General features: G+C 47.3%; 1 long non-coding RNA gene across 1 annotated transcript; it reads left to right on the top strand.

The window, feature by feature from the left end:
• Nucleotides 1–9554: 9554 nt before the first annotated feature.
• On the top strand, nucleotides 9555–18120 carry LOC122161621. The gene is made up of 3 exons (XR_006169230.1): nucleotides 9555–9612; nucleotides 16778–17011; nucleotides 18016–18120. It is a non-coding gene; the product is annotated as an uncharacterized LOC122161621 (long non-coding RNA).
• Nucleotides 18121–26125: the final 8005 nt, after the last annotated feature.

The raw sequence follows: 26125 nt of genomic DNA, 5'->3' as shown, positions 1-26125 counted from the left end.
TTCCTTTGCTGCGCTCTGTGGCACTTTGCCCATTACCCCATCGCTCACCCCTCGGCTTGTCAGGGCGGGACTCTGCTTGATTGCAATAAAATGAAGCTGCACTTGGCGCTGCTGAGTTCATCCTCCATCACGGAGCGCTCACCCTGGTGCTCTCTGCCAGAAGGAGCCTTGATGGGTAAAGCCAGCTGCAAACAGGGGAACTGCTCCTGGGGAGAGGGACCCAGAGGTGGGGCTCAGCACCCCAGTGTGGGGCTGTGCTGGCAGCTGGAGGGGTTCGTCCCTCTGTGCTGGGGGCCTGGGTAAAGTCCCTTGAGATGCTGAGCGACTGGTTGCCATCACTCCTTCCTAGCAGAGAGCAAGGCACAGTGCCCAGAATTGCATTAAGATTGATTCATAGGAGAAACACCCGCTGGTGGGAGCACCTGCTGGTTGGTTTGGTCGCAACCTGAGTTGCCCCTTTGTGTTGGCCTGGATAGAAAGTCTTGAAATGAGGCAATTGGGACAGGTGTCCTTGGCAAGCAGGCCAGTCCGCAGGGAGCCCTGGGGCTGGGCCGGATGTGTGTCAGATTAATGCCTGGAAGACGGGTTGCAATGACTTCCATAGTGAGATATTGGCCCGTCCTCATTCTGCCATATGGTCTCATGTTTGGCTGGGCGGTCCCCATACCAGCATATCAAGAAGAGGCAAATCCCATCTCTGTGGTGAGGATGTGGCTGTGTATCAGGACGAGCAATAGTGCTGCGTGGCCTGGGAAGGGTTTTCGAGATCCAGCATGGCCCTGAGACAGGAGAGCTCCTCGATCCTGCTGAAGCAATGGCCCAGAGCAGGAGGTGAGGACAGCCGGAGGCCTGGCAGGGCTCAGCCTGCTCTGGGGGCTCTTGCCAAGTGCCTGTGGTGCTGAGAGGCTGACAGCATTCCTGCTGTCTCGGTGACATGTGCTGCCCTTTCTCAGGAGGGGCTGCTTTTGTCCTCTTTGGAGCTGGCAAGGGCGGGCTTTCTATCCCACCGCCCACAGCATCCTGTTGGACCGCTTCTCGCCCATGGGAAAAAGAAGAAAACCACATCCTCATGTGTGAAATCCAAGGGACAAATCTCTGGTGGCTGAGGAAACAGCTGTGCCTTGGGTTGCCTCTTCACAGCATCGCTGCCTTGGGGATCGCAGTTTGCTTCTCTGCAGTCGCAGGCATTAAAGCAGTGCTTCCCCATCACTTCCTGACACCCTCGGAAGCCAGGCTGCACAGGGGAGGTGGCAGATTGGCCGGTGACCTGGAAGGACATCAAATAGAAGGATTTAGCTGCTGGAGGGGGTTTGTCAGGGGAGCTGAACTCGTGGGTGGAGAAACAAAAAGCTTTCCAGTTCCAGTGCTGCCCGTTCTGCTGTTTCTCAGAGGAAGAAAAAGCACCTTCAACAAAATGCTTCCTGAATTGCAGCTATTTCACACCATTCCCGTTCCCAGCCTCTTTGAGTAAGTGTTTGACCATCTTTTGAAGGTGTTTTCTAGTTCACTGGTGTCATCCTTCAATAGATTTTCTTGCCCTTCTCTCTGAAATTTGGATTGTGACCGGAAATTTGCCTATCCCTTTTAGACTCGAGGTGCTTGAATCCCTGTCAATCGACCAGCTCATGAGAGTGGAAACAAACTTTTCTTTTAAACCTTCCCAGCCATACCACCAAAACCAGGATATATATTACAGGATCAGGAAGAAAAAAAAACAGCTTTGCCAGTGTAAAACTTGAAAGGTAGAGAGGAGGGAGATTCCTTGCTCAAGAGCTGAGAGGCAAAGATATTGCTCCCACCTGTAGCAGTGGCACCTTCTGCTGTCAGAATGGATAGCTTAGATTCTCAAGATACTTCAGGCTTCAATAGTTATGTTCTCTTAATTGAGGGTATTACAGATACTATGGATTTTTTTTTAGCACATCCTTTACTTTTTGTTGTTTTCCATGGTTCGATGGTTGCCTCTGTGGGTGAACTTGGAGCTCTATCCAGAAGGTAAACAGAAATCCTTAACCAAAAAAAGAAAGGGAATCTAAATATAAATCTGTCAAAACCAGACTCTTCTCTGCAGCAGCATTAAAGGAGACCAATTCATTGCTGGTGGCTGAAGAGCTGAGTGAGTGAGATATGGGATGTCAAGTAGATACCCCCAGGTAATCCAGCTTCTTTTCTCCTTGGAGATGGGACTCAAAGGCACAGACAGCTGTGGGAACTCTTGGCTTTGCAGGAGCACACAGAAACTGGTTCCCCAGCCAAGGCTTTGCTGTGCCTGACTTTTGGTGGCTTCCCTGCTCTGCCTCTCCCATAGAGGTTCAGCTCAGGCGCTCTGGTCATTGCCTGAATTCACAATCTGTTGGGTTGTGGCTGGAATTTTTGAATAACTCCACTTCCAAATACTGAGGCGAAGTGAATCTTCTCTAAGCCCTTTTGGAGGTAGGGTTGCAAATAGAATTGTCCATGGAAATGGGATATGTCTTGTACATCCTGAAAAGCAGTGGGCCACTGTTGCACAGGGGTCCCTACCACTCCACCTCTTCGAGCTTTCCATATTCATAAGACAAGGGCTTTATCAGGAAACGGAAGCATTTTGGGGAAATGTCAATATTACAGTCTCTTTGCTCTTTGTATTGTCCCCTAAATTGTCAAGGCAAAGCTGTAGGAGATAATGTGCAATTATGCTTTCACTAAAGTTTGTGTAACCATTTATAAAAGCTTTTGAGAGATCTCCTTCTAGGCACAGAGGGGCTGTGTGCTCTTGTCTCCCTCATCACTCTACGATGCTTTGAGCTGAAGACTGCATTTGGCTGCATGTATGTAGGAGAGTGGCTGGTGTTTGGGACCAAACTCTTCTCACCATCCTTCAGCAGTGGCAGCATGAGAGGAGCTGTGACTGGGGCTTCCAGGACCAGCAAGGGCTGCAGAAGAAGGGATACTGAGAACTCACGTGCCCACCTCAGGGAGAGGAGTTTCCAGACTCAGGACGGAGGTAATAAATCACTCTGGAAGGTGGATCTGGGACACCTTGGTGTTCTTGGTGATGAAAGTCCTTTCATCCCATGCTGTGCTCCTTGTTTCAAGTTGCTGATGGGGTCTGTGGGGCATTACCAGAGTAGAGGAACCTGGGGTTGCCAGGAGCAGAAGTGAGGCTCTACCTTGTGCCGTGGCATTTTACAACCTCGGGGGCAGGCTCTTCTTGCCTCTTCTCTTTCCGCAAGTAATCTCTCCATTTAATGACAAATGATGTTTTTCATTCTATTCATTATTCATTTCCATCATTTAATATTTAAATGTGCTTAATCTTCGAATCTCACGTTCTGTCAGGACAGGAGCTAGGGAAGCTGGAGAGCTGGAGGTGGTGTTGATAAAACACAACCAAAGGGTGTGGAAGAGCCCAAGGGGGTGGCTTTGGTTGCTTCTGGGATGGGACAACCACTTGTGTTCCCCTAAGATGTGCCAGATCCTGTCCTGGTGGCTCCTCCTGGCGCCTCATAGCCCAGCCCTAGGAGGTGCTGAGGCCTTAGTGCAGCCATTGGGTTGGCATTTCTTGGCATTGTGGAAGTGGCATATTGAGTCACTTGGGATTGCTGACCCAGGAGGAGCCCCATACTTTTTCAATTACCCCCTCTGAGATGGCAAAATTCACTTACGCTTGTCAGACCCGTTTGAATGGCAGCATGGAGCCAGGCTAATGCATAGTGGGGAGTATTCAGGGCCTGGCAGGCTTTGCATGAGGAGCTTTGCCCTGTGCCATGCCGAGAAGGTCCCGGTCAGCCTATATGGAACAGTGTCCTGCTGGATCTGTGCCCTGGAGGCTCCTGGTAGCAAGGCTGGAACTGCTGTGCATGAGCAAGATACAATGACAGAGCCCAAAGGAGCAGTGGGTAAGAAAAGCCTTCTGCTGCCAAGTGGAGTAGTTTTATTGCAAGCCTTAATGCTATTTACTCTGTTTTCCAAGAGCCCCAGAGCCAGATTTCATGCAGTTCAGCTGTCACTAAAAAGCAAATGTACATTTCTAGCCCTCCTGGCCTTCTTGACATGCTGGAAAATACGATTCTTGAATGTGAAGGAGCCAGCAGGCAAACACCCGCTCCCTGAAGCACGCTGTCCTTGCATCCCTTTGCAGAGCCTTGCACGGTGGAGGCGTGCTTTTGTATGCTTGGGTTCATCAATACTGAACATCTGTCCAAATTCTCCCCGGCTTGTTCAGGCTGTCTCCGAGACCCACAAGGCCTGGCCTGAAAATGTATTATTCGATAAAATTGATCTGGGTGGCAGTGAGCTGTTTTATTTAATTGCTCTTTCTTTGTTTGCTTGGGCGTCTTCAGTCATTCTTTGGAATGCAGGTCCGTCCTTGCTGGTTGAACCAGCAACCAACAAGTAGCTTGGTGCATGGGATCCTCCTTGCTGGCGTGCTTAGAGCACGCTGGGGCTGTGTGATGGGAGCTGGTTCATGCCCTGCAGCTCAGGGCAGATTCGCACTGTGTGCTCCCCATTCCTATTGATATGATTAAATCAGGGGTTCTGATTGCAGGCAGGGGAAGGAGAACTGTCAGGCAGTCGTCCTAGGGTGGGGTCCCAGCACCTTCCTTCCTCCCAGAGTGCCACCTTGGAGCAGGCGTCCGGTCCTTTTCCTTTTTTTATTTTTAATTTATGAATAAATAATTGCTTGGGTGGAGAATAAATCAGACAGCTCTCTCTCTGGGTGAGCGTTACCTCTGCTTGCACCCAGCCTGGCAGCCCCCTCCCTGTTGTAAAAGTAGATGGAACAAAAGTGTTGTCGTGCTGGGCACGTGCCAGCATGGAGATGCTTTTATTGGCGTCCAAAAAGCTAACAGCAAAGCTTCTCCTGACCTGGTTGCATCCACCCAGAGATGTGTGGGTGAGTCAGAGGAGGTCAGGAGCAGCTTGGGATGCCAGAAGCTTGGGCAGGGACTTGCTGTGCGTTTTGTGTCGCATAGCCTTTCCCCTGGTCACCTCTCTGCTTGCACAGCAACAACCTTCTCATCTCACTGGGTGCGAGGTGCTGCTTATGCCGCTGAAATTTGTCACAGGCTCTGTGTACCCCATAGCCAACCCCAACAAGAACAGGTCTCTCTGGAACCTGGGCAAGCTCCTAAAGCTCTAGCACAGCCACCTGCCAGACTGGAGCTGTGGCTGCGGGTTGTCTGGGGTTTGATCCCACTGCAGCTTTGTGGGTCACACCGTATTTGGGCCTTGCGTTCCAGCTCGTTGCGTGATCCTGTGCAGAGGAATGGGAGGCTCGTCTTGAATCTCAATCATTGCAGTAGGGTTTTAGATCTATTTTTGCAGTTCTGCTTAAACTTTCGTATCACACGATGGGTTCTCAGGGAGTTGTGTCTAAATCTAGAAGCAATCTGGTTTTTGTTTTTGTTTTTTTAACACCGCTCCAATCAATTTTGGGTTAAGCTCTTTGCTGCGTTAGTCTTCAGCTTCAGGAGCCATGACAAACACATGATGTCATCAGTTGTGTGCTATCACATGCTTTTAAAATGCCGTCAGACTCGCTAAATATTCAGCGTGTAGTTTCTGTCTCAGCAGACTGTGTTGGCTGAAACTGCTTATGCAAATGAAAAGCTGTACCTCTTCAATAGGTTATTATGAGCTGATCCTGAATAATTGGTGTTGAGCTTGAGCAGTAGGTGGGAGAAGTCAGCAGAGGCAATAATTAATCAAGTGGCTTCACGTCTAGCTTGGATGTGGATCCTAGAAACCCTTCTCTGAAGACAGGACGAGCTCCTTGGAGCCCTGTGTGTGTGCCTAACCACTGCAAAGTCCTGGCAAGGACATCTCCCCTATGCACAGCTCCAGCTCGGTGAAAAATTCATTTAGGTTTTGCCCAGCGATTCCCAAGGGAAGGCTGTCAGAAAGTCTTTCTGCTCTGAGCCTCTTAGTGTGTATTTCTAAATTCCAGCCTATATTAATTCACGGCTGCTTTGTTCCCATTTGTTCTTCGACTGAATTGGCTCCTTTTCACCCTCGCTTCCTCCCTCTCGCTCTCTGTATATTTCTAGACCACGTCTCTTCTTGGCTTTTCTTTTGCTAGACTAAGTTTGCTCAGCCTTTCATGTCCTCTCAAAAGACAAAGCTCTCTGTTTCCTATATCGCCCCTTTTATTCCACCTCTTTCCAATCTGAACCGGACCCAACCACCTAAATCACAACTCTTTCCATGGAGCCTGAGCAAGGGAGAGCAAAGAGCCTGCTTTCCAGCCACGAGGATCAAGCCCCAAAGGGGCATCAGCAGCACTGCCAAGAACCAGGCAGCAAAGAGCTCGCTTTCAGGCAAGTTCTCTGATAAAGGAAGACTTTTTCCTGTTATAAAGCAGGGTATATGCAAAAAAATGTAGGATTGATTTATCTCAGTGGCCTATTAAGAGTTAATCGATAAAATAACAATTGCCACCTTATTACGAGAAACTAGCTGATTAGAAACTTGATTAATGGGATGATTTTTCATGACTATAATTAAAGCACTGCATGGCTTCTCTTGTAATTGATATTTAATGCTTACATGGAAAGCTGTTTGTCTATGAGAAACAGATCCTTTTGTGTTTTTGTTTTTGTTTTGTTTAATTCCAGTGATTCACCTGTGGATCAGGCATAGGAGGCTGACAGCTCCAGTAATAGGGAAGAAGGGAGAAGATGGGATGCAATTGGCCAGGAGCAAAAAGCAGCCTTTTCATTCCTAGAGAAGTGGGAAAAGATTGATGTTTCATAGCTAATTTCCAGGAGAGTGATGAGTGGGAGACAGCTTTTTCTCATGGCAAAGGTCTTGCTGGTCCAACCTGCGAAGATCAACAGCAAATCCAAGCCAGACATGAGATCCCAACTGCTACCAGAAGTAGGTACAAGGAGGACTCTGCCTCTCCAGCCAGGCAGATTCCATCTCTTGGACACTAGGAAGCTGTACATGGTAGCAGATGGTGAAAAATCAGAGAAAACATGGAAAAAGGGCCATGGTGCTGCTGCTTGCATCTTGCTCCAGCTCTAGCACTGATGCTGGAGAATCATCCCCAGCCAGAAGTGGTACCTCTGTGTTTAACTGTCCTGGAGGAACTTCTTTTACAGTCTTTGTCCATAAAATTTTGGACCAGTTCCCGAGAGGCAGTGTGATCTCTGCTGTGCTGGATGCTGTCTCTGAGAGCTCTGCTCCAGACCAGTCAGTTTGTGTTCCCAGGGCTTCCATAATGTCAGCCTCCTTCCCTGGCCTTGGTATTTGTTAATTCTTCATCTAAAGCTGATGCATTGGATCTTGTACCTTGCCGTGCTCATGCCTGGTGTGGGAAAGGCCTGATCCAAAACCTGTGCCAGCTTCTGTGCCAACATTAGCTGCTTTTGGGCAGGCATGAAGGACGTAGGTATATGATGGAGATACAGAGCTATGCCAAGTGTTTGCATACAAGCTTTCAGACCGTAATTCATAACGCGTTATATGATCTAAATTAAATTCCTGGGACACGCTCTGTGCATTTTCTCCAGCAAAGAGAAGCGGTTGAGTAGCAGCCGCCATGTTCTGTCCCCTTTAATTAGCAGCATTAAACCAGATTTTCTCCCTTCTTCTCAATGCAGAGAAATGGTAAGTGGCCTTGCTGGCGTATGAACACGAGGCTCGCTCCTCCGCAGCAGCAAGTCTCTGAGTCCCCATGCACCCTCAGCCCCAGCCAAGCAAGGGTGGCAGCTGTGATAGCAGATGGGAGGTGGGCCAAGGTCATACAGGAAGGCTGTGGGCGCTGTTCCAGCCCTCAGTCTGGAGTCTGCCGTGCAGGGAGGTCACATTCAGCCCCGTCCCCCATTGAGTGCAGGGCTCTTCTCATCTGCATCATTCTGCCCGTTGCTGTCAGGGCGGTGGCTTGCTTGGGGTACGTGTGTGTGTGCATGCAGTGAGTGTCACACCACCCCGAGCAAATCTGCAAATCTAATAACAATCAAAGCCGTCGCTGATGCATTATTAAAATTCTGGGTTGTTTTTCTTTCTTGCAAGCAAGAAAACGGAGTATTTGGAGGTGGGTAGTTTGGTGTTAAATTGTGTTTATTGCACGTCTGTTGAATATATAACACGTCTGCGTGACCTCCCCGAAGAGTTAGACAAGCCTTTGCACAACATAATAATTCTCAAACCCTTAGAAATGCATACAAACGCCCTGGTGCAATGACAGGAATTCAGACCTCACATGCTGGGTTGACGGATGCTGGGGGGCAGCAGCTGCCCAGATCCATTGAAGTCGTCTCTGACTGTACTGTCCAGGAGCAAATTGTTAATGCTGTCTGAGGAGTGGCGGAAGAATCAGCGGTAGGTTTTAGGGCTGATCTCTTCTGAGAGAGATGCGCTGGAAACTCTTGATGGCACCAGCCAGTCTGCAGGCTCTTTTGCCTTGTAATCAGCCAAACAAGTAAGAAATCTTCATCATAGAAAGTTTCCTTGTCAGTTTTATTTTTGAAAGGAACGCAAGGGAATGTGTGGAGCGTGCCAGATCTGATTTGTTAGGATTCCGTTAAGGATTCATTAAGGGAGCACACACAACTTTTTGTGTCTTACCTTTAAAACACAAATGGTTTTTTACTTTGGCTTGAGATGACGTTTGTTCTTTAAAAAATTAGCTGAGCCTCTCCCAAATGTGATCCCAAAGCATTGGTTCAGAGTGCTGGCTTTTGGTGGAATATACCTCATTTCCTCTGTGTGAGTTAGGAGATGGCAGAACGTTTCAGGGTTACGGTGATTGATTCAGAAAGGAGGGTAATTCCAACATGTGTGTTTGTGGGGATGTGGGGGCAATTCTCTTTTCCCAATAACTTCTACAGCTCTTTCATGGGCAAATGGGGTGGGCAGCTTTACTTTCTGTACCTGTATATAGCACTCAGTTAACCCTGATGTTAGAACATGTTGAAGACCTCAGGGAGAGTTAGACCCCTTGGACTGAAATCAGTGGGAGTTAGTGGTGCAACTTTTGGCAAATTGGGTTTGCATATACCTGCAGTTATTTGGTTGCATCCATCATCTCTCCCTGCCTGACAGCTTGTGTTTACTGGAGTTGACTGACTGACAGCCCACTTCCATACCACGGAGTTTGCTCCTTGGCTAATCTTATTTGGATAGCTGGCAGATGGATGTGCTCTAGGTTGTCATTGCCTTTGTTTGCTTTGCTAATATCAGAAGAGTTTCACTAGTACTTACTCTGCAATTTGTTTTGACAAGATCAAAGTGCAGCTTGCTGTTGAAACAGGTCGGATTCCCACATCTCCCAAAGTTTGGCTTGGGAAGGCCAAAAAAAACCACCCCAGTTGGCTGAAATAGCCATAATATAACCCTGGTTGTATATGTATGTGCTGCCTGCAGCACGGGCTGTCGGTGTGTGCTGCCACATGCTGTGGGCACAGAGCTCTGCTCTGGTGTTGGCTGCTGTCTACCTGCAGGAGCTCTGGCTGCAGAAACCCGTGCAATGGAAAGCTTCACTGGTGCAAGCCTTCTGTCAGCTCTCAGCTAATGAACGATAAGAAGCAGGTTCAGAGGTCTCCCCAGAATACTTGCTGTGGGCTTGTGTCTCCCACAGAAACCTGGGGTGCTGCAGGTGGGCTGTGTCGCAGCAAGACTTTGGTGAGTAGTCTGCTGGCTGTCATATTTACTGATGTGGTCTCCTCGAGAATGTGCTGCTGCTGGGAGACGGAGTTGCTGAAGTCTTTTGAGGGAGAGCAGGAGGGAACAGAGAGCTTAGAAAGCTTTTACAAAGCAGGACCTGAAATCTGTCTCCAAGATGTGATCTGTGGTTCTTGCAGTGAGCTTCCTTGTGGCTCTTGCCTACCTGGATCATACGCCTCTTGTATTTCCCCCTTGTTTTTGAGTCTGTGGAGATGTTCAAGGCCAGGCTGGACCAGGCTCTGAGCAACCTGATCGAGCTGTGGTGTCCTTGTTCATTGCAGGGGCGATGCACTAGGAGACCTGTAAAGGTCCTTTCCAACTCTAAGGATTCTATGATTTTATAACACGAGTGTTCTGATCCAAAGTCAGTAGTTGGAGAGCTGACGTGGCCTGAACAAGTCATCCTGGGACTTGGATTACTGTTAGGTCATCATTTGCACGAAGCACTCCACGCATCCGCTTACATTTCCATGGCAAAACCAGGCTTTTCAGCCCTGTTGAGTTGCCAGTGCTCATGGCTGAGCTGTACCCACGTCTGTAATTCAGGAAAGCATGGATGCATTAGCTGCAATCAGCAATCAGGAGGAAATTCCTGGCTGATCACAAACAGGCAGGAGGGAAGAATAAATTAATTCTTAAAAAAATTTTAAAAATTAAAAAAAAAATGCAGCTACTTTTCATTTTCCAAAGTGCCCATTTTCTTAACTATCCCTCCAAATTATCATCTCATCGGATTTATTCTGTTTCCTTGATGTTGTTTTCTTCTGTTTATCCCACATCACTCAGCAAATGTCTCCCGTCTCCTTCCAGCCAACTTGCACAATACATTACAATTACATAATTACGCCATTGTAATCAAATAATTAAGTTGCACATTAAACACGCATTAGAGCTCACAAAGGAAGGAGCTTCAGACATGGGCACGGAATAGGAGGGAGCGAGCCAGTCAGCGTTGGCACTAATTGCATCCTGCTTTTAATGACTCAAGGACTCTCGGTTTTTGGTCTCAGGTGGCGAAATGGGAGTGGGTTGAGGCTGCTGAGTTTTAAATAAGCAAGCAGGTTTAGTGAGCAGACTCCCCTGTGGAGAGAAACAAGGCTCGGTGACCAAACACACATAGAAAAGAAAGGGAATAATTGCCAAGCCTGTTGCATTCAAGTCTATTGAAATCTGCTTTAATTGAGGCTCAGAATCGGCTCACCCAGGAGAAAAAGAACACCTGTCTGTTACCATCACAAGACTCAGCCACTCTAGTAGGAAAAAGGACGTGGTTTCTTTGGGGTGGGATCATTTCAGCAGTGGCAGAGGAAGAGTGAATGAGGCTGTATGAACCACGTGCGTTGTTTTCTTTTTCCTTTTAGCGTTGGTTGAGTTGGGTGATGCAGCACCAGTCAGACCCTGAGCTGTTGCCTGTCGCTGCTCACTGCATAGGCACGCGTGGAGGGGCTGGCTGGGATTTTCTGTTTAGATCCAGGATGCAAAAACTTGGGACCACTGTGCTTAATTCACACCCTGTAGGCTGAAATCTATGACAAAAGCTGGCCTCAGCTTAGCTGTGGCACTACCAAAAAGCAGAAATCTGGTCTCTGAAGACATTCTAGGTAACCCTTCCTCAGGCTCCTGTTTGACAACGGGACAGTAAAGCACCTCTGTCTCACAGGTGATGTATCCCATGGCTGGAAGTGGGCTGACTGTTTTCCAGCAGGTCACTGAGATGTTTTTTGGCCCTACGGAGCCATGTGCTGACTTCCCCTACATCTCCCCACAAGTGGTTGTGGTCTGGGGGAACGAGAGGTCAGATTCATCAAAATGGCAGCCGTGGTGGAAAGAATCTCTAGGGAATGAGGGCAAATGTGTGCCCAGTTTCATATACCAAGTTAAAAGGGGTGTGCTGGTTGGCTTTTGTGAGGAGCATCATGGGCCCCTCATAAAAACTTGGGTTAGTATGTCTCTGAGATGGTTTTTAATTTTTTTTAATAGGACCTTTAAAGTTGCAGCTAAAAGCCTTAAAATTAGTCTATGTAAGTGCACAGAGAGGGGGAAAGGGGTGTCTTCTGTTGCACGAGTAAGCATTAGATGTACTAAAGTTGTTGATAAATCAGGTAACAAAGGGCTGCAAAGCCTTGCAGTGACCTCAGGGACGATGTGCCAGTCGTTGGGCCTGTGGGAAATCTCAGTAGTTGAATGCTGCAAAAGCCAGCTGAGAAGCAAGAAGCAATGAAACACTGCAGAGCTCCATCAGGTAAACCATGCCTATCCCAGAGCCTTTCTGGGAAGGAAAAAGGACGCAGCAGTGTCTGCACTTGCGAAATGGAGAAGGTATGGTGGCTAAAGCATAGAAGTTCAAACTCTCCCACAGCCATAATTTTGCACGTTTTTTCCTTAAATCTTGAGGTAAAAAACAAAAAACAAAAAAAGTGACCCAAAGCAATTTTCACAAATCCCAACTTCAGGCACTTCACATACAGAGAAGTAAAAATTGCTGTGGATTAGATAAGAACTCCTCGCTCTATCAAATCCAATTTGCTTGGTTTCTATACCACATGCAGACACGACGAAATGCAAATGGTACAGATTAGGTAAGGTGGTATTTAAAAGGAGGAGGAAAAAAATGTCCAGCTATTGAAATAAGATGTGATTTGATTAGCAGAACCAAGGCTGAAAGCGGAGATCGAATGGGCTATAAACAATTTAAGGCTTGGGAGGAAGCCAGCACTGGCTGGGTATTCATTTATGGTCCAACGTGCTTGCTCTGTAATCCACTAGCAAAAAGCAAGCAAGAACGAGAAAATTGCTGGGTAGAGTAATCTTTCACACTGAGAGATCATCATGTCATCTTCAAAGATTTCTGAGCATCTCTATGTCCATCTAACATTGAGTATGTACTTAAAATACTGAAATACTGGAGCTGTATATTTCTTTAGCCATCCTACTCCTATTGGCCACACGTGTGTATTTTATTCATCTTACTTAAATCCTGTTCTTTTTATTGCATCCACATCCAGGCGAATCGTAGGAGATACAACTGTGAGTGAACTATCAGCGCACTTCATGGGGCTGTGGTTTAAGTCTGACTTTAAAGCAATGCTTCCAATCGTTTGGATCATCCAGCCATTGCATGGGGTCCTGGGCAACCTGGTCTAGTGTCAGATCTGGAGGTTGGTGGCCTTGCTGTGGCAGGGGGGTTGGAACTTGGGGATCCTTGGGGTCCCTTCCAACCCAAGCCGTTGTATGATCTGCTTGCTTCCTTCATTGAGCTCTTCCTGCAGTGTTGTTTTTCATGCTGTTACAGGGTTTACTTCAAATTTTTCGGGGGAAGGCTTTGCTGGAGAATTTTTCTGGGTGCTTGAATGTACTGCAGTGCTCTTTTGAGGTTTCCTGTGCTGCTGACTGGATAGGCATGCTGGGGGCTCTTACGAGAATCAGTATTTTCTTACAGCGCTGTTTCTGGGAATTGACTGTTTATATAGCTTGCATTAAAGGAAAAAAAAGAGCTTCTGAGAAAAAAGGCTGGGAGGTGAAAGTTGGATGTACTCTGAGGCTGGGAAATCAAGCCAGCACTCCCTCCCCAGCTTTTTGGATGCTGAATAGTGGGACTTCATTCCCCCCGAGTGACTCACCTAGGGGTAAATTAGGTGGGGTAAATACTGAAGCTGTCTGCAGGACCTTCCTGTTGAGTATTACTCACTCCTCTTTTCCTTCATTTTCTGGCAATATTGAAGGCTACATTTATCTTTTTGGAGTGACTACTTTTAAAAACATTTTGATTGTCAAAGGGGATGTTGTTTCCCAAGAACTTTTTTTTTTTTCTGGGAATGGTTTTGCTTAGCAGCATCTCCAGGTTTGAAATACCAAAATCCTTTGCAGAGCAGAATTCCTGTTTGCTTGAATGCATTTGATCCCCTTTGTAAATCTGTCCGGACGGTCATTTTTCTCCCCTGTTCTTTATTTTCCACCCTGATTTCTAACCTGTCTTCTAATTTGTTTTATGTTCCTGTCCTTCCCTTGGTGATGGCAACACCTCCTAATATAGCTTGGTCTGCCAATTCTATTATTTGCTCTTTACTTCTTTTTCCAGCTCGTTAATGTAGAGGTGACAAAAGATGGGTCTACCAGTGATCTCTGCCGAACCCCACCAGGTACATCTCCCCGAGCTGACAAGCTGCTGTTTATCATTTTGCTTGGTTTATGGTTCCTTACCCACTTTCTGAAGCACACAGCATCTCTCATGTCCAAGCAGATTTGAATGGGCGCCTCAGAATGATCTTTCATGGGTTGCTGCATCAAATGTCTTCCTAAACTTGAAATAGGGTTTTTCTACTCGGTTTGGCTCCGAGGTGGGGTAGGCAGGGAGGGGTTGGTGGGGACAAGCAGCATTTCTCTGCTGTATCCCAATCACAGAGAACAGGCTGTGCAGTTAGGGTGATAGCTGGGGCGCTGACAGGAGGTGCAGAGTGCAGGAACTGAAGGCCATTGAGCAAGCAAAGCAAGGAGCAGGGGTTATAGCACAGTGCTATTCACCCATCTCATCCCACAGGAGAGCTTCCTTTCGTGAGGGAACTGCTCTCTGACCACCTCGTGTCTTGCTGGGCCCTCACAGGGTGTGATGAGATGAGAGAAAGGCCGTGTATTTCCTACAACCAGGCTCAGAAAGACGTGTGCCCTGGCTTTCCTGCTCTCCCTTGGCTGGACAAGGCTTGGGCACCTCAATTCCTCAGCCTGGCCCTCCTCAGACCCATCAGGATATCCCAACGTGACTGAGCTCCCTTCGCTCATAAGCTGGCACAGGCAGGATTTACCTTCTGGCATCTGATTCTTTCTCCTTCCTCCCTGATTGGTTCCGTTAATTTATTGCAAGCAGGAGCTTGTTCTGCCAAGTACTAATTGCAAAGGTTATTGTTTCTGCCCTTTTGTAAGTGTGGCAGGAAGATCCTCAATTCCATGCCATGAAAAATGAGAAAAAGGCAAAAGTTTTTGGACTGGATGCAGACCCCTCCCATGCCGTGTTTGCACTGCAGAGCGTGTGCTGCCCTGTCACTGCCTTCCTGTTACAGGAGGGTGGTCAGAGGGCTGGAGCACCTCTCCTATGAGGATAGGCTGAGGGAACTGGGAAAAGAAGGCTCTGGGAAAACCTCACTGTGGCCTTCCAGTAGTGAAGAGAGCTTACAATCAGGAGGACTGACTTTTTACATGATCTGGTAGTGACAGGACGCGAGTGGAAGGCTTTAAATTAAAAGAGAGGAGATTTAGGTTAGATGTTAGGAAGAATTATTTTACTCAGAGGGTGGTGAAGCCTTGGCACAGGCTGTGGCTGGAGGCATTCAGGGCCACGATGGATGGGATACTGGGCAGCCTGATCTAGTGGGTGGCAACCCAGGCCATAGCAAGTGGGTTGGAACTAGGTGATCTTTAAGATCCTCTCCAACCTAAAGCCATTCTATGATCATGTTGGTGGTGTTTGAGTTGTTCTTGGATTAACTGAGTTGGCCACAGTCTTTTCCTGGTGGAGAGAAGCAGACACACTTTACCCTTTAGAACCATTCTGGAAGAGTTTTCCTCTTTTTTCCTGGTTGGATTTCCTGGATTTCTTGGGTGCAGTGGGTTTTCTCCAAAGCCAGGCATTTGCTTAACATGTGAGAAGGGGAACAGTTTCTTCTTGTCTGACTCTTCTCCAGAGCTGCCATTTGCTGCCAGAGCTCCAGCATCTGTCTGGATTTTAGGATGGGCAGAAGCCATCTAGCCCAAGTGCCTGGCATTGCAGTTCTGCTGCTGAAGGTGACAACCCCCTCTGGCAAAGCCCGGAGCCTTTCCAGTGGATTTCTATATTGCTGTAAAACTTGGCTTGGAAAACTTGGCTCTCCATGCTGGAAAACCAAATGTTGAAGCCCTTGAGGCTACAGCTGAGGAGTTCTTCCTCCTTTGCTTGACACTAGGAATTCAGAGCATGCACAAGGCTGTGCTTCCCTTGTGTTTTGTGTGGTGTCTATCCCTTGTGGTTCTGTATTTGCTCGCCCAGGCTTTGTTCCCACTGCAATATTTACTCTGGCTTGTTTCCTGTTTATCACATATCATGGCTGGAGTTTGTTTTTGTTCAGCAGCTCAGAAGCCTTTGGAAATTAGTGTTTATAAACAGAGGGATGTTTGGGACCGCATTTGGATCCACAGTAAATCAGCAAACGGCAGTGTTGTTTTATACAGATTACAGATATGACTTTGGACTGTTTCTTTTCTCCTTTGCCCTCTGTCCCGATATCCTTCTCAGTTGATCTGTTCTCCTGCATAAAGCTCAGACTTTCCCTTTAGTGCTGTCTTGCTGCTGGCACTCCCCACCCCTCACTGTGCAGATGTGCTCGTGGTAGCAGGTTAATGAAATATTTGGGCAGCATTTAGTTTCCACTGTACATCAAGTCTGGATGGCATCCGTGGACAACGCTTTTGTGCGAAGGAAGCACAGTTAAAATCTAGATTCTAAGGAGAGAAGAGCATATATCATATTTAAAGGAGATTTTGAGCTTACAGCATGAAGGAGAATTATATTTTATATCATAGCTTTAATAGTTGAGGAGCTGTATCTCAAAGTGCTTTATGAAGGGAGTTCAAGCAATGTGTAGGAAAACGTGCCAGCCATATGCGTAGCTGTATCTCACATGCAGTCTTGGAAATAATTTATTTTTATTGAAGGGATGAATTTGCCAGAACGTCAAGGTTGTCTTCTGCACTTTTGAAGAAGTGCCACGTTGTCTTTCATCTGCAAAGGCTGGTGACAGGAGGGCCTGCCTCACCAGCTATCTTCTCTTTCCAAACTGTGCCTGCATGTTGGTGAATGGAGGCCAGGCTCAGCATCAGCACGTGTGTGAATGAAGATTCACTTTTTCCTGTCAGGCTTCTTTCCTTCTGTTTATCCTTTCTTCTGCTGAGCCTCACAAACTTCAAGGCTAGGCTGGATGGGGCTGTAAGCAACCTGGGCTAGAGGGAGGTATCCCTGCCTAGAGCAGGGCATTGGAACCAGGTGATCTTAACCTTCCAACCCAAACCATTTGTGATTTTATGATGCTTGTATATCTGTTTTCTTCCTCAATCTTGGCTGGGTTTCCCTGTCCCTTGCGATGTGTTCTTTCCTTAGGCTTAATGCAAACACCTGGCCAGGACAAAAGTTTGATCCTACAAGAGCCAAGCAATGCAGCAGCTCCATCTCATTGGCCAGAAGATAAGCACTGCACGTGCAGATCTCCCAGATGTCCCAGGGCTTGGTCCAGGACCCTTCGTACACCCTCCGAAAGCCAGATGTAAGGGAAAGGCTGCTCCATGTGGTGCATTGAACACGTTTCGTTTTGTGGGCCTCAGATTGAGCAAAAAGGTTTGTAGTCCAAACATTATATTGCAAATAAATCTTTCTTACTTATCCAATTTGTGCGATATCCTATTATAGGGAAAAACAACTGTTATCTGCCTCGTAAAGGTTAATGTAATAATAAGCAGATACTGACTTCTATTGAGACTAACAAGATGATTTATTGACCCAAGAGGTAAATATGCAGTGAAGCAAGTCAGGGTCAATACTTATCATGAGGAGAATAAATTCTTGTGTTTTTTTTTTTTTATGATATGGAAACCATACAAAATGGTCACGACCGAAATGTCATCTGCTTTTGTGGTTACCATTTGCAAGACGACAGCTTGGTGTGGTAGATGACTGCCAAGTGCTTCACTTTGTACTTTCAGATGAAAAAGTCCATTTAAAAACATTTCTTTTTGATACTTCTAAATACCTAAGAGAGTGTTATTAAGAGCAAAAATACCTTCCTGAAGGTATCCAGACAAAAAACAACAACAACAACCAACAATAACAAGTCTCATGTGTTATAGTGGTTTTCAGTGGCTGGGTGTATTTCTTGGGTAACTGTTGTAATTTTATTGTGTTTTATTTTATTAGAGAAACATTCAGCTTCCAATTTATAAGCCTGGCAACTTTCAACCAAATTGGAGATTTTCTGTACACGTATTCATTTTGATTGCAAAGCCATTTTTCATTTAAGAAATGCTTCAACATAGAAATGTCAAGCATCTCTTGTAGTTACCATGGATAAAGACAGGCTCTGAATGTTGGCACCTGCTTCAGTGCTCTGTTCCTGAGCAGGATTATCTTTTTCAGACATCAGAATCAAGGGGAAAGGGTATAGCACTGTTGTCATCACCACATCAAGGCCCCTAAATCATCCCATGGGGAGATACTGGAAGAGTTCATGCTGTTGAGAAATGTTGGACAGATTGAGTAGCATGAGGAACCTCCTGGCAAGAGAGCTTTGATGTGTCCTGAAAGAGCAATACATTCACATAGGTTTTATCTGTTTTTTTCCCCAGGGCTGTCAGAGCAAGGCTGCAGGATGCGGGTTCTGACCTTCACACCCTTCTCTCTCCTGTTCTCATTGGTGATGTGTGGTGAGGGGAGGCTCCTGCAGCGCCTGCCCTGGGGTAAGGCATCGCAGTTTGTTCCTGTCCCTGCCTGCGAGGTCTGTACCGTTCCACATGGCCTTTTCTCTGGGAGAAAGCATGTGTTCAACGGCGTGAACTGACTCCACCGAGCTGCAGCCTGGCTGAGTAATGCAATCTTTCACCTCTCTCCTCAGAGAACAAAGGGACAGAAGTGCATTGACTACAGCTAGGGCATCCCATCCTGGTTTTGCTGCTGTAACGGGCCCCTCTGCTTCTGTCAGAAGGGTTTTGTGTGCAGAGAGATGTAGCAGATAGGCTGTGCTGCGAAGAGTAGCATTCCTTTACAAGCAAAGATGTGCTCTTTAGCTTGCCAGGCAGCGTGCTTGGAGCTCTGCTGCTTCCTCAAGGTGTCCACAAAACGTCGTCCTACAAGATGGCACCTACCAGCTGCTCTCACCTGGGTGGGAAATGTGGTTCATTTGCTGTGCTGGCCTTGTGCACAGTGAGGGGCACTGGTGGTGTGAATGGGAGAAACCATAAATGCAGTTAGAGTGGGGAGGGAGAGGAATTGCACCATCCGTTATCCAACTTGAGCAAAGTGACATGAACAGGGATATTATTTTAGAAAGTTTATCTCTTTAGTATCTATGGTGACAAGATGCTTATCGGAATAAGACAGACTCGCAGGCTGTCTGCTCCTTGTTATCTCAGTGTAGGATGACAGTATAAGTATCACGTCTAGAAATGTTATCTATCCTTTATTATTTCACTTGTGAGGGGCTAACAGGAGTGTTATCAGGGTGTTTACAATCAAAACACGTGCAGCTCAAGTGATAAAAAGGAGAACAGACATCTGATCTCCAAGGATATGAAGACAATACAGCCTTGAGCTGGAGGAGATGGATCTTATTGGAAATGGTTTGTCGGGCTGGGAATGGACAAGCAAGCCTGTGTGATTGCTCACATCATAAGCTTGAGAGATGGGATGGGGGAAATGCATGCATACGAGTGCACATACTCTCACAGAAAATGAAAAGGTGATCGTATCAACAGCACTCTCAGCTGAAAGAGAAATATTTTCCAATAATTTTGTTATGATTTTTTTTTTTCTGTACTCTCTTCTCACTTGGAGCGGTAATGTGGCAAGCTGTCAGGACCAGCAAGTGCCATAAAGTTGCTTGGAGCGAGTCTGAAGCTGAGAAAGCTTACCCAGGCCTGGAGGGTGGAGAACAGACAGCTGGCAAGATCGCTTATCAGGGGTTTCCTTTAGATTAGCACAGTGCTGGCCCAAGCTTCTGCAAGGTAAGGAATCAATTTCGGGGTTAGTGGAGACTATAAACCTTATCCTAGATCCCCTTAGGGTCAGGGAGGCTAAATCCCTCGTGGACAGAGATGTGCAAAGATCTCTCAGACATCAGATTCCCATTAGTCTATGGTGTGAGCAAACCAGGTGCTCAGTGGTATCAAATTCTGGTTTTCTTGCTTGGCATGAATGATCCTCAGTTGTTAAAGGTATGTGCAACACTGTCCAAACCCAGGTCTTACTCCTGAAGGTGGCTGTGTTCTTGGATAGATAGACTTCATTGGATGTTTTCTTCTTCTGTTGCAATTAAAGACTCCATTCTCCTGAGATACAACAGTTCTCTTAAGCCAAGCTGAGTGCTTTCATCCCACAAGATAACATGGAGCAGGGAGTATGTCTTTTGGGGGACATAGATGGGGGCCAGGCATGTTGAGGTGCAATGGTTGGGCACGTTCTGGCCTCCTGGTGACAAACCCACCTCTGAACATCTCTTCCTAACTGTAGAACTGGCTTCCAACAAGAGGTAGGCAGCTTCTTGTTTTCCTTCCTTTCACAGCAATTTCAGGGCTCTTTATGTTTGTATGGTGGGACAGAAGTGCAGCACATTCACACAGAGGGTGGTGGAACAGGTTGCCCAAGGAGGCTGTGGATGCCCCATCCCTGGAGGCATTCAAGGCCAGGCTGGATGTGGCTCTGGGCAGCATGGGCTGCTGGTTGGTGACCCTGCACATAGCAGGGGGTTGGAATGAGATGAGCACTGTGGTCCTTTTCAACCCAGGCCATTCTGTGATTCTTCGGGTAGGGGGTAGGGAAAGAACACAAACATCTCACCCTCAGCATAGCCCTGCATTAACCTGACTGCTTTGCTCCATATTCATCTTGAGCTGGGTATCACATAAAGAAAAGTGCTTTCAACCTGTCTAAATGACTCTCCCATCACTCTCTAATGGCTGTCAACTGCAGATAACCCTTCTTCACCTGTGGAAACTGGCAGCAGCACCTCAGGCTCATTTATGAGAAATTATCTCTGGTTGTGATACACGGTTCCTTTTTTTTTCTCTTTTGAACCCCTAGCTTAGCAGGGCCAGTGGGGCTGTTTTCTATGGTAATATATGACCCATCACTCCTCTCCTGCCCTTTGTCTCTCACACCTTTAATTGCACTTGTGTTTCTGAAGCATATGGAATTCATTATTCAGCAAGCAAGGTCCTTTGCAATATCAGCCTTAATTAACTGTTCCCCTCTGCATTTTCTTGCTCTTATCCTCTCCAAATCTACACACCAAGACAGGCTGATGGCCCCCCACATGCATCAGTGCCAGCCAGCGAGCCATGACCAGATAAGAAGAAATGGAATTCCTTATCTCTTTTTTTTTTTCTTCTTCTTTCTTAAAGTACATGCACACACAAACCTGGAAAAGGTCAAGGTTACTGGGATGGGAGAAGGCACTTCAAGACAACAAAACCCCCTTCTCTTTCAAGTCTCCATAGCAACTCGAAGGAGCATCATGGGATGTCAGGATGAGAGAGGCCTATTCTTTTCGTGCAACACTCTTTCCACTTCATTAGACTCTTTATCAAGTATCTCTGCTCTGGGCTGAGTATATTTTCTTGTGTCAGGGAGCAGTGCAGACGACTCAAAAGCACGCTGACCTTTTCAGTGGGACCCGGGAGTTCCTTGTGGGAGCTGCATCCTCTTCCCTTGCCTTCCTCCCCCACAGCCCCTCGCCTCCAGTTCGCATGACCTCGGTCTGCCTGGCCTTCTCATCAAAACGCCGTGGCTGGGGAGGGATGAAGGGCTTCTTTAAAAGGAGAAAGGGAGGAAAAAAAAAAGGAGAGTAGAGTATGAGAATGTCCTTCGCTGGCACTGGAGGTGTCAAGACCCTAGCTGTCAGAGCTGTGCATCTGTGGGGAAGATTAATGACTCAGCTCAGAGAAAATCCAAATAAAATAGGAGAGAATAAATGCCAAGTGACTGTGCGGAGGATGAGGGGAAGAGTGAGGAAAGAGCGAGGGAGTGTGACGGGGCAGAGGTATTCCTCAGCCTCGGAAGTGCTTTAATTCCCCGTGGAAGAACAAGTTAGCATAGGAACGCTCTTTAGATTTCACCCCATGGTCTTGAAGGGCCGTGTCTGTCTGTGTGCATCGGGGTGTGAGCAGGCCTATAAAGCGCTGCTTGTACCGAGGCACCAACGCTGTATGTTTCTATCTTTACTTCCTTGGAAAAATACCCACCGTAGAGAAGCCTTTTGTTTTAAGTTTCTCTCCACGCTAGCCCGTTTCATCCTCTAGATATCTTGAATTGCTTTGCAAATCAATGCGCTGCTTGTTCTTGAGAAACTTCAATGCCTATTTTATGCCAGGCAGTAGCATGCAGCACAGCGTGGAGGGAATAAAGGGGCTGCAACTGTGCTGTGGTTGTGGGATTGCACTTGAGCAGCAGGCCCTTCGACCGAACCTTCTTGAGATTCCAAGGCGCTGTAACTGCCATTAGTTTTTACGATGATCCTTCGGGTTTTTACTTCTTCCAGGGAGCCGTTCTGTGACAGTTTGCAGCTTAATTTGAACAGACTTCATGCTCTGAGAGCCCAGCTGAGCTTCTCACCGTAACAGCACACGGTGTGAAACTCCGTATGCTGGAAGCCGCGTGCATCGGACGAGGAGAGGGACTTGTTAGCGTGGATGACTGACAAGGCCAAAGTCATTTAACCAAGTGTTTGTAAAGAGCCTTGAACCTGGACATGCTTAGACTGTGTGCTCCGAGCTAGATGATTTACATGGGTGATTTTAGGAGGAAAAACTGTAGAAGAAAAAGCTTTGCACGTACAGTAGGAATCAGGATTATGAATATCCCAGTCCAACTGCTTCGATCCTCAGAGGAGTAATTCTGAAGTGGGAAATCCCATTAACTCATAATAGGGCTCTTAAGTAGTTCCCTATGATGAATTTGTGGCACTCTGCAAGTCTCATAATTCCCAATATACAGATGAGGAAACTGAGGTTAAGTGACTTACCCAAGGTCACGTAGGAAATCAATAACCACTCCAGCCCTCGCCAGCAGCACCTCTCACTGACTGTGAGTGACTCTGAATCAGGGAATGATCTGTGTTGAAAGGGGCCTCAAAGATCACCAAGTTCCAGCCCCTGCCGTGGGTTGATGGCCACCCACGATATTAGGCTGCCCAGGGACACATCCAGCCTGGCCTTGGGCACCTCCAGGGATGGGGCACCTGCACTTCTCTGGGCAAACTGAATGGTGATAATCGTCCCCAGTGCTGGTGGAGGAAACTTGGTGTCTGAACACAGCCCGAAAGAACGCCCCAGGGTCTCAGGTGAGGTTTGGCCATGCAGAGCTGAGTGGCTGGGACTCTCCCACCAGAGAGCAACACTGCTTTGCTGTTCCTGGCAGATGGGTGTCCTCTTGTTCTCAGGATCCTCAAATATGGATGCTCTGTGGTCTCCTGCTGTCCCAGTTTATCCCAGTGCCCTCTGCCATCTGTCACAGCACTGTTTCTTTCCCGTGGCACGGCAGGCAGCAGCCCGAATCCCACACACTCCATCTGTGTCAGGTGCTCTGGCTGTGCTCAGCAGTGTATTTCTTGTGAACTGAAGCTTATGTCTGAAAACGCAGGCAGAGCACGTCTGTGCTAGGTGTGCAGTATTGGGGTGGGATCCTCTTTTTTGTGATGGCAGGAAATTGCCTCATGCAGGACCTCTCTGCTACGGTGAGTGTGAGAGCCTCAGCCAGCACCTGTGCTGTTGGCCCATGCTCCCTCATTCCTCCTGCTGAATGAGCTCACTGCTCATGTTCCAGCTCCTCTGCTTGTTGCTTTCATTTCAGGTTTGCAGGGGAATACACTGCTGACAAAGGGGTGTTCCAGCACTGGGGGTTGTTCTGTTCAATGCAAGCTTCCTTACCACGTGTGGTGGGTCCTGCAGGAAGGGGGCTGTGCTTCCTAGGGTCCAACCTAGGAATCCTCACAGTAACACTGTGCTCTCCCTGTCACTTGTTGCTCTTTCCTGAACTAGCAGCTGGTGTGATCCAGCACTGAGAGATGCAAGACTGGGCGCAGACACCCAGTATCACTCAGGTCTTCTGCAGGAGTTTTTCTCTGTCCAGCTTCCCAGTACTTTTTCTATAGTTTTCCTCCAGCTAACTCATAGCTATTTGAATTGCTGATTTTGCTCTTACTGTTACCGTGGCCCAGTGCTAATGATCTGTCTCTATTTCCTTCCTGGGTAGTAAAGCACAGCAATACTCCGGAGCCTGCTGTATGAATGAGCATGTGCTGGGATTAACCTGCTGCCCAACAGCTTGCTGTATTTTCATAGCGCTTCCTGCAGCTGCCAGTCTGACAGGTCTCTGAAAGCTGAGGGAAGTGGTTAGTGATAAGGTATTGTTCTCAATGCCCACTACGCTTTAAGGCCTTGCAAGGACAGCATGCATTTCTTGTACGTCTCCGCTTTCTGATCAGCATCTCTACACGTATTTGTTGCATGCCAGACCCTCAGTCCTCTTCGACTTAACCTGCTGAGAAGGGAAGATGCTCAGGAGCATGCAGGTGGAGCAGCAAGCTTGGGTCTATCTGCCATAAACCTAACCCAGAGACCACTCTGCTCCACAGGTGGTGCTCCAGCCACCTGCATTGCCAGCACTCAGCTCCAGCTTTATAACCTAGTGGGGCTGTGAGCAGTTTTCTGAGCGTGTATAGGGCAAAGCTCCATGCATATGTGGGGTGAATGCTGTGGAAGAGGTGCGACCACGTAGGCATCCCCTGTTTTGCAACACGTGGCAGAGCACTGGTGTCTCATGGACAGTTGTAGCACAGGGGATATTTTGTACTGCAAACTGCAGCTTTAAAAAAGCACTCAATGTTGGTTCAAGGTTTCCTTCCTGAAGCCTTACAGACTGAATATATTCACTGTGTCCTTCTTTATTTGTAGGTTTAAGGCAAGGCAGAATTGTTCCGCTGATTATTCTGACTGCAGGTATTAGCTGTTCCTTTGAATAAGGAATGACTTAGGCCCCCACTCTCTGCTGCTGCACGGTTTGATTTCACCTTCATTCGTATTATGGCAGTTCTGTGAGATCTTCTTGTTTTATAGAACAGCTGTGTTGTCTTAATGCAGCTGTAATGTGTGTTTGTCCAGGCATTGCCTTTGGGGGACAGCAGGACTAGGAAGATGTTTTATTAGATCATTCACAAGTCCTAATAATCTCTGAGTCTCTGTAATATCTCTGGATGTCAGCTGTGCTGCTTTCTCTGTGTGGTATGGGGTTGTAACCTGAAGATGGGAAATTTCTTGCGTATGATCCTGTATCAGTTCTATCTCGGTTTTAGCTCCCTCCTCCTGGCTGTTTCGGCAGTCAAAGAAGAGTTAGACCTTGTATGGAAGATCTTAAACCACGTGCTGGGGGCATCTCATGCGTGGAGCAGAGCAGCAGCATCAGAAGGGATCCGAATTGCTCAGAGCCCTGCTTGTGTGACTGGTGGCACTGAAGACCTTCCCTTGCAGGCTGGATTCCGGACAGCATTCCCATCCCCACACCTCCAACCTCAGTGCCCAGATGGTGGTAAGGCTGCAGCTTCCCTGGCTCCACAATGTGTTTCAAGCGTGACGTGCTGCCAGGTCTAGAGCTTGTTGAACCCTTTTGCTCATGTTTCCACAGGCAATTGTGTGTGGATGAGAGCTCTCTGACCAGTGGTGGATTTGCTCCACCACTGTGGAGCATACAAATCTACTCCTGGCTAGGCTCCATTGTCTCACAGCTTACCCAGTGCAGAGGACTTTTCTAGACCAGAAATGTCTATTGTGCTCAGGATGGTTTTTTGCTCGTTAGTCTGTGTTGTTTTTTCCTTTCAATAGTAGCACATCCCCTCTCTATACTGCTGTTGTAATGTTCTGCTGTACTGCTCTTCTCTCACCAAGTTCTGGTTGTAGCGTGTTTGAGAGCCAGCCTTCTCCAAATGCCACTGGATTGGCAATTCTCTCTCTGCTTCATGTTGCTTGTGCATCTGCTGTATGTTCATTTGCTGCAGCTTTTGCTTCACATCTTTGTGGATGAAGCAGTATTTTGGGCTCACGTAGTAGCTTTTGCACTGCTTATACCACTTAGTGGTTCAGTCTATGTAGTTTCCCTTGGCATTCAGCTTACTGTCTTCATGATGTTGTCACTAGTAGAGTCATTTTAACTTGGGTCTGTTTAGTTTCATCTTTGTCTCCTTCCTCACAGAGCACCAGGGAGATCACTGCCGTCCAGCAGTCTCTGATGTTATTCTTCACCACCTCTTTGTCTCCTTGTTTGTGAACTGCTGGTTTCATAAAGCTTAGCCTGAAAATGGGTGGCCGCCATAGCCCGTGGCTGTTCCAGTCTGAGCTCATGGCATACGTGTGCAGCTCCTTGCCTTATGCTGTTTTTCTTAACAAAACAAACAAACAAAAAAGCCAACAACCATTGGCCGTGTTTGGTGTAACACATAGGGTCCTTTTGTTCCCCTTTTACTCTCGCAGGGAATTTCCTACTGCTTGTTCACTGATCGTGTTTGTCTGCAGTTCTCAAGGGCCATCCAGACATTGGGCATTGAGGAGCTGTGAGCATCCTGGAGTAGGGATTGCATGGGGGTCATATAGATGTGTCCCTAAATGGGGAAAGCCCCGTAACAGTTCTTATTCAGCCCTAGGGATGATAAAAGGCTCTGGGCAAGAGGATGGAGACCTATGGAGACACGTGGGC

This window comes from Centrocercus urophasianus, unplaced genomic scaffold (assembly GCF_019232065.1).
Source record: "Centrocercus urophasianus isolate 14NV4802_14NV808 unplaced genomic scaffold, USGS_Curo_1.0 seq_19, whole genome shotgun sequence".
Lineage (NCBI taxonomy): Eukaryota > Metazoa > Chordata > Aves > Galliformes > Phasianidae > Centrocercus > Centrocercus urophasianus.
The sequence above is the reverse complement of the archived record's forward strand: the minus strand, read 5'-3'. Positions and strand labels throughout refer to the sequence as shown.